The sequence below is a fragment of the Podarcis liolepis genome (genome assembly GCF_965112155.1).
Source record: "Podarcis liolepis genome assembly, chromosome: 1".
NCBI lineage: Eukaryota > Metazoa > Chordata > Lepidosauria > Squamata > Lacertidae > Podarcis > Podarcis liolepis.
The window spans coordinates 129,852,729-129,862,777 of record NC_139554.1 but is presented as its reverse complement, the minus strand read 5'-3'; the positions used below and the strand labels follow the sequence as shown (position 1 = coordinate 129,862,777).

Sequence of the window (10,049 nt, the reverse complement as noted above, 5' to 3'; positions counted from 1 at the left end):
GCCTGGAAAACTGAGAAACCGAGAGAAACCAAAACTGATAAATTCAGCCCTATCTGTGGTAAGGACTGTTTGGCATGGACTATCCTAAATCCCAGTGCAGCTGAGGGACAGCAAGCAAGTGGGGCAGAAACTGATGAGTTCTGGGAAATTCACAATTGGATTTATGGTCTCTCCCATTCTGTCTTTTTGAGCACTTTTTGCTGCCCACATACAGTCACTTCAAAGGTGAAAAGGTTTAACGGGTACCAGTCAAAATTCAGCATGCGAAGAGCTTCGGATGCCAAAGTGGGGGGTAAAAGCTTGCATGTCTCCTCCTTCAGCATTTTCTCCCCTTTGTTTGGCCTGACCATGGGTAGGCAAACTAAGGCCCAGGGGCCGGATCTGGCCCAATCGCCTTCTAAATCTGGCCCATGGGCGGTCTTTTTCCCCATAGGGTTTTTAATTTTACTTTGTTATAATTTCTGTGTGCAGATCCACCTCAGTTTATATTTGCATCTCAGGCTGCCATTAAGAACACAGGTTTGGGGCTGGCATTATAAATCATTTAATTACCAACTTTAAGATGGATTCTGCTTTTGTGTCATTAAGAGCAGCTGGCAGATAGAAATTTAGCAGGTGAAGTTTTCCCTTCAAAGAGGAAACACCGTCACCTGCTTGGTTTCTGAACATCACGCAGCTCTGTACTTACTTCCCAATTGACAAAAAGTTTGTTGATGTCCACGTGAAAAAGAATTTGAAGGTCCTGGTGGATTAATACCACTGTTCCCTCACTTCTGACTATAACTAAACAACAGAACCGGGTAAAAGAAATCTCTTCAAATGTTCATTAAGTACCAGATGGAGCAGTGCAGCTTTGAGTGCAGACAGAGGCCTAGACAAGGAATCCGAAAATGAATCTTCTCACAAATGGCCTCTGGAAATTCTCCACCTTATTTGTGGGCTGAGAATGTGGAGAGACTGGTTCGCTGAATTTATGCAGGGGGAGGCTGTGGAGGCGCGATGGCTGCTCGCACCGCCGCGAGACCCCACGGGGTAACTTCTTGTCACCTGCGCAGACATGGAACCCGGGGCACACCGCCCCCCACAACCCCCCATTTGCGACACCACTGGGGGGGAGGCAAAACTGTCCAAGTTTCCTGGCGTTGGAATTTGCTATTAGAAGCAGCACAGCTTCCCTCCACCCCAAGGTTTAGGTGTTTCGGATGCTGCAAGCACCACCATTTTGCATTCTCCACACTGGCCTGGACCCAGCATCACTCCAGAGCATTCTGGGAAGAAAATGGCAGCTCACTGCCACTGTCCCCCCCACCCCCGGCAAATGAAATAAACGATGGAGGCAATTAGGAGAACATTCTGCAAAATGGCTTTTTTCTAAGCAGATTGTGGGGGGGGGGGAGAGAACCACACGTTTCCTCAGAAACATGTCTTCTGAGAACTTTCAGCTCACCAAACTGAAATCACAAAAGGGACATTCCTGGAACGACTGTTGCTACTGGAGCACAATGCACTCTAGTCCCAGGCAGAAATTGAAACATTCAAGATTGCACCATTCAGCAATTTGATTTCCAGTCCCCTCAAAATTTGATTTCTACCAGCACGAGCCCATGATGTTACAGAACGAACTTCGGCAGAGCTAGAAATTTCATTCTAGGAGAACTCATTGAACTCTCAATTGACTTGTATGTCTGAACGACAGAGATAAAGCTATCATTGGTCAACACCCAGTTACCTTTCAGAATAAACAGAGGCAGCAGCTACAGCTATACAGCGGTACCTCTGGTTATGTACTTAATTCGTTCCAGAGGTCCGTTCATAACCTGAAACTGTTCTTAACCTGAAGCACCACTTTAGCTAATAGGGCCTCCCACTGCCGCCGCACGATTTCTGTTCTCATCCTGAAGCAAAGTTCTTAACCTGAGGTACTATTTCTGGGTTAGCGGAGTCTGTAACCTGAAGCGTATGTAACCTGAAGCGTCTGTAACCCGAGGTACCACTGTACCAGATATGTGTTATGGCATGTGCGGACGTAGAATTATTTATTCTACCAAAAGGCTGTGGGGTGCTGGCAAAATTGCTCTCAAGGTTTTGGAATATGTTGCGGTGAGGATGGCAACTGGGTGACCACTGGAAATTCAACATCATTTTGAAACTTCAGCTCACTATCATACCAGAAATGTGGGGCTGCTGAAGTTCTGCAACGGGAAGGAGCTAAGCAAAACAGACAAGTCTGCATAATGTGTATAAATGTTTCAAGTGCTTTTATTCACCTGGGTTTTAAAAAGAATGTTCATTTCAGCCTTTTATAATCCCTCATGGAGTAAAAATGCCTCTTGCTTTGAACCACTATAGCTAATCTGCATTGTATTTCATGCTCCTGAGGTGAGCCCTTCGTGCAAGAACATAAAATTTGCCCACACATTTTCCAGGTTCTTCTCCTGAGGGCTAGAAATTTGGAGAAAAACAAAAGAAAATAATGAAACCCCAAATCCTCAGGATTCTGTGAGGACTCCCACAAGGGAGTTTGAGGCCACATACACAGGATTCTTTGATATAATCACTTACCAATGCATGCCTTGTACATTATGCATATTCTGAGCACTGCCATCCAGAGCAATACGACTGGCCTTCAAAGTAGCAGCTTATAAATCCTTTAGGTGAGGTTTTCACTCTAATAAAATAAACCAAGGCTACTTCACAGCAAGATTTATTAATACATCCAAAAGAAAGAAAGAAAGAAAGAAAAATCATTTTCTCACACTATATACAGATAATACATACCAGTGTTTTATACACATATTACATCCGTTTTTACACAAGAATATACATAAAAATGTAAACTTCTGTATACAAAAACCCTTAAACCAATTAAAACAAGGACCAGATAACCAAAGACCAATCTTATAATTTCATTGATTCTTTTTTTCTTTTCTCTTTTTAATGGTAATACAGTACATTCATTGAGAAGTAAGAGGAACATGTGGGTCTTCCAATTTAAAAAGCGCAAAGGGCAGCCTTGTGACCCACCTCTGGAATGCTGCCTTGGAACTTATGTTAAAATGCGGATTTCTAGCCATGCCGGAATTTTTCCAGGGATACAGGTGTTGTTCTCGATTGTTGTCCCCATCCACTCGTATTTAGATTAGGCATCGTATCTGCGGTTTTTGTGTGTGTGTGTGTGTGTGTGCATGCGTGCCACGTCAACTGAGTAGGTTCCCTTTAAACAGTTGCTTAAAGGTTTTCGTTGCTAAGAAAAATACAAATCGGCATGTGGCTGGGATGGGAACCGATGGGCGTAGGCTGCTAATCCTTGCTACCATGCAGGAGTAACTCTGGAGGACATGTTAGCGTTAGCAAGCTGCGCCACCCACAACCCGCTGCTACCTCACCTTGCTTTTCCCACTGCAACGTCTTCCGTATTACAAGTGGCTGCCACAAAGCTGTTGTGTTAGGAGGCTTCTTCTGATATCAAGCTGTTAAGGACATTAGCTTTGAAATGACACAAATGCCCACTTTTTCAAGGACAACCTTAAGAATAGACGAGAGCACGCCATCCCTTACTTTTCTGGCCAGCCCAATTACCGTATTTTTTGCTCTATAAGACTCACTTTTTCCCTCCTAAAAAGTAAGTTGAAATGTGTGTGCGTTTTATGGAGCGAATGCAGGCTGCGCAGCTATCCCAGAAGCCAGAACAGCAAGAGGGATTGCTGCTTTCACTGCGCAGCGATCCCTCTCGCAGTTCTGGCTTCTGAGATTCAGAATATATTTTTTTTGTTTGTTTTCCTCCTCCAAAAACTAGGTGCGTCTTGTGGTCTGGTGCGTCTTATAGAGCGAAAAATATGGTATTTGATGACTTTCTCCATTCCAGCTTCATCTGGATTGCAAGGGTATTTTGGCTTCGAACGGCTCAAACCGGCCATGCTTTAAACATATGTTCTTAAATCTCCACCCCTCCCATTCTGTACCTGAACTCGCTCGTTCGTTCCGTTTGGACGTAGGGAAAGAAAGCTACATAAGAGGATGGTGTAGAAAACGGGCCCAGAAATTCTTAGAAACGGTTCTCACTGAAGAACTTTGAATAAAAAGTATGACTCATTTCCAGACATTTCTTTGTAAAAACTAAAAAAGTCGCACCCTTGAAAGGGATGTTAATTGCGGTAGAACAATGAGGCAATATTGTTTTCCTGTAGAGGCATCAAAATATACCATCTCCTCAGTGAAACCAATGCTAATAAATGCGCAAGGTATACATTGATGGAAGCATGCCGGTTGTAGGAAAATTTGGAGGGAAACCTCTTCACAGCAAAATGGAAATCTTTACAATTTTAAAAATAGGGTTCAAATGAAAGGCAATTTATTACAATCAACGGGATCCCACACTAAGAAACAGGCACCTTCCCTTTTGACACCAGGCAGCATTTAACAAATCAAATTCCTTGTTAAGAGACAATTTCAAATGGCTTTTGATAATCATAAATATTTTCTTCTTTCATTTATGACATATAACTGCAACTGCAGCTTGGCTACTCCAGAAGGGACAGCATTTTGCTAAATGTCAGAATTGGACCAAAATCCACATAAAACATAGCTATAATCTCATGTATTCATGAATTTAGAATGAGATTGGGGGGGGGGGGAATTGCATACATATATATTTATGCCCTGAAATAGTGTGTTTTTTATATATACATATACAAATACAGAAACATTTAGCCCTACAATATTGACTCTTTTGTTGCGCATGGACACAAGGGGATGTCGGGGGCCAGAAGTTACTTTTAGTGCTGGGGGGTGGGGTGGGATACAGATTATATGGGAAGCCCTGAGCATTGAAGCCCAGAAAATGTAAAGGGGTGATTGTACTTCGGAAATGGTTATGAATTTTAGTGAGATTTATGTGCTATGGAACGGGCTGGATCGTCTATTGAGAACTACAGAAATCCAATTTAGAGGTGATTTTTCCATGACCGTTTGGCTCAACATTTAAAGCTTTAGGTGAATTACATCTGGCTGCATAGGGAAGTGGTCCATTGGACAGCCAACACAACTGAGCTCTCCTTTCTGCATGCATCCTTTGTCATGTGCTGAAAAATAAAGATGGATAAGCCATGGACCACTAGGATGAGACCTGCTGTAATGATGTATTCTGAACCATCCCTGCCCTGCTTTGTCCTTTTGGCCATGCAAACAGGTCTGTAGTTTAAAACCAACACAAGAGGGTCTAATATGAAGAACATATTTGCAGACAAGCAGCTGTGTCACACTAAACTGAACCATATTAAACATCAACGACCCGGACTTTATATTGCCTCCATTCAAGGTGGAATTTCAGGTCAACTTCCAACATCCCAAGCAATGTATTTAGTAGGTAACTGTAAGAACTGGGAATTTTAAGAGGAAAAAGGCTGCCCTCTTGCACGCCTTGAAGAAAACAAAAGGGAATATAGAAACAAAAACATATGAATATATATATATATATATATATATATATATATATATATGGGTTTATTTATGCTTTGGCATAATAAGCCAACAAGACATATGCTTTGAAAATAAAAAAAAGTTGATTGGTTAAAGTGACTGGCTTTAAAATTAGCTGCTTTAAGAAAGGAGTAGCAAGACTGGACTTACCGTATTTTTTGCTCTATAAGACTCACTTTTTCCCTCCTAAAAAGTAAGGGGAAATGTGTGTGCGTCTTATGGAGCGAATGCAGGCTGCGCAGCTATCCCAGAAGCCAGAACAGCAAGAGGGATTGCTGCTTTCGCTGCGTAGCGATCCCTCTTGCTGTTCTGGCTTCTGAGATTCAGAATATTTTTTTTCTTGTTTTCCTCCTCCAAAAACTAGGTGCGTCTTGTGGTCTGGTGCGTCTTATAGAGAGAAAAATACGGTAACTTGGACTATACTGAGTGGAAGCTCTTGTCTGGTTTGTCAGGACAGGGCCAGGGCCAGATGAAAGAGGGGGCAGTGAGGGAAGGGCCAGAGCTATGGAAAAGGAGGGGGGAATCTGGAAAATAGCTTAGAGGGCTTTCATATTAGAAACAAAAGCAAATACAAAATGAGAAGTCCATGCTAACAAAAGGAGTGGCCATCAAGCAGTAGTTTTAAGTCATCCCAAACCCCTCAAATGGAACTACAATTTCGGCTTTCTACACGTAGAGCTTTCCCCAGACACATACTCATTGTAACATATCTTGTATATGTGTGCCGCACGTATATCTAGCATGTGGACACAAACCTGCACACATCTATAGAACTAGAAGTCTCACATTCATATTATCTTTTCTACATGGAAAGGGCAATTCCACATTCAGCGAAGTGCTGCCACATCTGATATACAACTCTCTGTACACGTATACACAAAAGGAGTCTACACTTTCCCATAAATAAATTTACTCTGGTACTTCCCGTGTTCTCCAACTCACAGGAAGCAAAGACCATAAACAACCCCACGTTTCCTCTTCTCGCTGCATGCATATGTACAAGGAATATGACGTTCATAAAAATAATTAGGGGGGGGTGGGGTATTGGAGGGGGCGGGAATCAGGCTTAAGAAATATATATCTCCTGTTTTGCAATGAAATCTGTCCTCAGAAACCCTGTAATATACATGTGTGTGTGAAGAGTAATTTGGGTGAATGGAGATATTTTAATGACATGATTTTCACAGCACCAGAAACTTGCAGCATAGAAGGCATAGCTTGGGTGTTACAGTTTTGTGTATCCAAATGAGAAAGGGACTGAGCGAAAATGGTTTGGGTCTCTTGCGCACAATTTTTAAGGACGGTGAAAATGCAGTAGAGTCATACCTCGTGTTGCGTTAGGTTCATGTTGCGTCTTTTCGGCTTGCGAACGCGGCAAACCCAGAAGTGTATACTTTCGGGTTTCACTGGGCACGTGTGCACAGAAGCGTTCTGCACGCTTCGCACATGCGCAGAAGTGCTCTATCGCACACGTGCGCAGAAGCGGCGCTCTAGTTATGGACTTTTCAGGGTGCGAACGGCACCCCGGAACGGATTGAGTCCGTAACTAGAGGTACCACTGTATTGGCTGCCTGCTAAGTGAAACTAGCAATGTCAAAAATGGGCCTTGGGACGCACTTTTCCTCCCCACAATCTCCCTACTCTCTAGAGTGACCTTCTACATCCTTCTACAGCACTTAAGCTGTCTGTCAGCACATAAAGAAGCTGTGTTTCCACAAAACACTAGACCATAATTCATTCTTACATGCACGATCCGCAGGCGTGGCTGCTTCCTTTCCCCTTTCTGGCACAGCCGAGAGTAAATGATCAGAGGTATTTGATTCCACTTTCAACAAACTGTGATTTGTCATCATTTCTGAACCTGGACAAACCACGGTTAGCATATAGTTAATGCAACAAGTCGGTTTCAGACCGTGTCTGAAGTAGTCGGACATGCACTCTGGAGTTTTAAGAAGGCTGATTTCATAAAGTTTAAGGAACTACGAGGTGAAGTCCTGTGGTCAGAAATACTCAAAGAGAAGGGAGTCCAATATGGATGGGAGTTTCTTAAAGGTGAAATGTTGAAGGCACAAAGGCAGACAATTCCAACAAGAAGGGAAAGTGGGAGGCAGCTAAAGAAACCAGTGTGGCTGCATAAGGAGCTTAGAGATGAGAGGAGATTTAAGAAGGGCATATATAAGAAGCGGAAGAAAGGGGAAATCACAAATAAGGAGCAGCCAACAGTTACAGGATGAATGTCACGCAGGCTCAGAATGAGCTCAGGCTTGCAAGAGAGGTTAAAAATAACAAAAATAACATTTATTTGGCTATGTTGAAAGTAAGAAGAAAAACAAGCAAGTGGTAGGTCCTCTGCGTGGAGAAGGTGGAGAAATGCTATTGGGTGACAGAGAGAAGGTGGAACTGCTCAACATCTACTTTGCCCAAAAGGACATCTACTCAACATCTACTCTTGACCCAAAAGGAAAGTGATGCCCAACCTGGTGACAACAGAATAATGTAAGGGGGGAGCTGCAGCCCAAGATAGGAAAAGAACAGGTGAGGTCCCTGCAAAATGGAAGCAGGCAAATGTTCTTCAAAAGGGGGGTGGGGTGGGGAGAAGACTACCAACCAGTGAGCTGGCCATCGATACCAGGAAAGGTTGCAGAACAGATAATTGAACAGTCTTTGAGCACTTAGAAAAGTATTCTGTGATTACTAAGGCCCAGCATGGGTTTCTCAAAAATAAGTCATGCCAGAAGAATCTCATTTCTTTTTTACAGAGTTGCATGTTTGGTAGATCAGGGGAATACTATGGATGTAGTTTATCTTGACTGCAGTAAGACTTTTGACCATATTCTTGTGGAGCCATTGGTAAAATGTAGAGTGGACAAAGTAACTCAGGTGGATTTGTAGCTGGTTGACTGACTGAACCCAAAGCGTGCTCAATAATCGTTTCTCGTCATCCTGGGAAAAAGTGACAAATGCAGTCTTTATAAACAACTTGGATGAAGGAATTGAGGGGATGTACAACCAATTTGCAGATGGCATTGAACTGGGAGGGGTAGCCAACGTGCTGAAGGCAGAATCGGGATTTCAATAGGGACAAATGTAAGGGTCTACACTTAAGCAGGAAGAAGCAGCTCACACATATAAGCTGGGGGACACCTGGCTTATTTAGGAAAAGGATCTAGGGGACCTTAGGGGACCACAAGCTTAACATGAGTCAACAGTGAGGTGCAGCAGCAGCAAAAAACAAAAAACCCGAATACTATTCTAGGTGGTGCATCCCAGATCAAGGGAAGTAATCGTTCTGCTCATTTCTGCCTCCACACTTGGAATACTGTGTCCAATTCTGGGCACCACAATTTAAGAAGGATGTTGACAAGCTGGAATGTGTGCAGAGGAGGGTGACCAAGATGATCAAGGGTTTGAAACCAAGCCTTATAAGGAACGAAGAGAATTGGGTACTAAGCCATCTTCAGATATATAAAGGGCTGTCACATGGAGAATGGAGCAAGCTTGTTTTCCGCTGCGTCAGAGGGTAGGACCCAGAACAATGGCTTCAAGTTACAAGAAAGGAGATTCCAACTAAACATCAGGAATAACTTTCTGGCAGTAGGAGCTCTTTGACATGAGTAATGGATTCCCTTGGAAGATGGTGGACTCTCCTTCCTTGGAGGTTTTTCAAGCAGAGGTTGGATGGCTATCTGTCATGGATGCTTTAGCTGAGATTCCGGCATTGCAGGGGGTTGGACTAGATGACCCTTGGGGCAGAGGGATCCCTTCCAATTCTACAGTTCTGTGATTTGATGGTTCATAATTCTGGTTTGATTAAATAGATGATACTTATTATCATTCCAGATTTGAACATTGGCCAGTAAGTCAATATATAAGTATTTTGCCCAGGCACATAGCTCCTCCCTTCCAATTTATTGGGGGTTTGTCATTGACCCAGTTCAGATGTCTGTATCTCGATAAACCAAGATATGAATGTTTTTGTCTGCATCCACAGCCCCATTAATTTTTTCTTCAAGAAGACTCTAATTAAGCATAGTTTCCTGCTTCATTCAAACTGGAAAACTACGGTTATTAGCTTCAGAACAAGCCAGGATCCTAAACCATCTCCAGACCATGGTTTAACTCCTCATTTGTTCTGAAGCTGCTAACAATAGTTTCTCCGTTTGGACAAAACAGTAAACTGAGGTTAATTAGAACCTTCCTGGTATGAATGTTAAAGGGACGTTGGATTGAAAATAAGCGGTGTTGGTTAAAAGAGTAATAAGAATATGCAAATATGGATTGACAATGGTGGAAAATATATATTTATTATAGGTTAAGATGTTGAGTAAGGATAAATGACAGAGGGCAAGGATTTGCTGAATTAAATATCTGAACTGGAATACAAAAAGGGAGGTGTGAGGAGGTCAAGAAACTAGTGAATGAAGTATGAGATATGAAAATACTAATTTTTTTCTGGCTTGTTTTTTGGTGTTTCTTCTTTTTTCTATTCTGTTAACTGTTTTCTATTGTGTACTTTTATGTGTTTTGTATTTTCTCATTTTTGTAGCTTTTTTTGGTTTTTGTATTTTATG

General features: G+C 42.5%; 1 protein-coding gene across 2 annotated transcripts in view; it reads right to left on the bottom strand.

Moving 5' to 3' along the window:
• Window positions 1-2,688: 2,688 nt before the first annotated feature.
• Window positions 2,689-10,049, bottom strand: part of INO80D (INO80 complex subunit D) — a 49,789-nt gene continuing 42,428 nt past the window's right edge. For both annotated transcript variants that reach the window (XM_083472787.1, XM_083472788.1), the window contains exon 12: window positions 2,689-9,672. The gene's annotated coding sequence lies outside the window, so the exon portion shown is untranslated. The remainder of the gene's footprint in view (window positions 9,673-10,049) is intronic.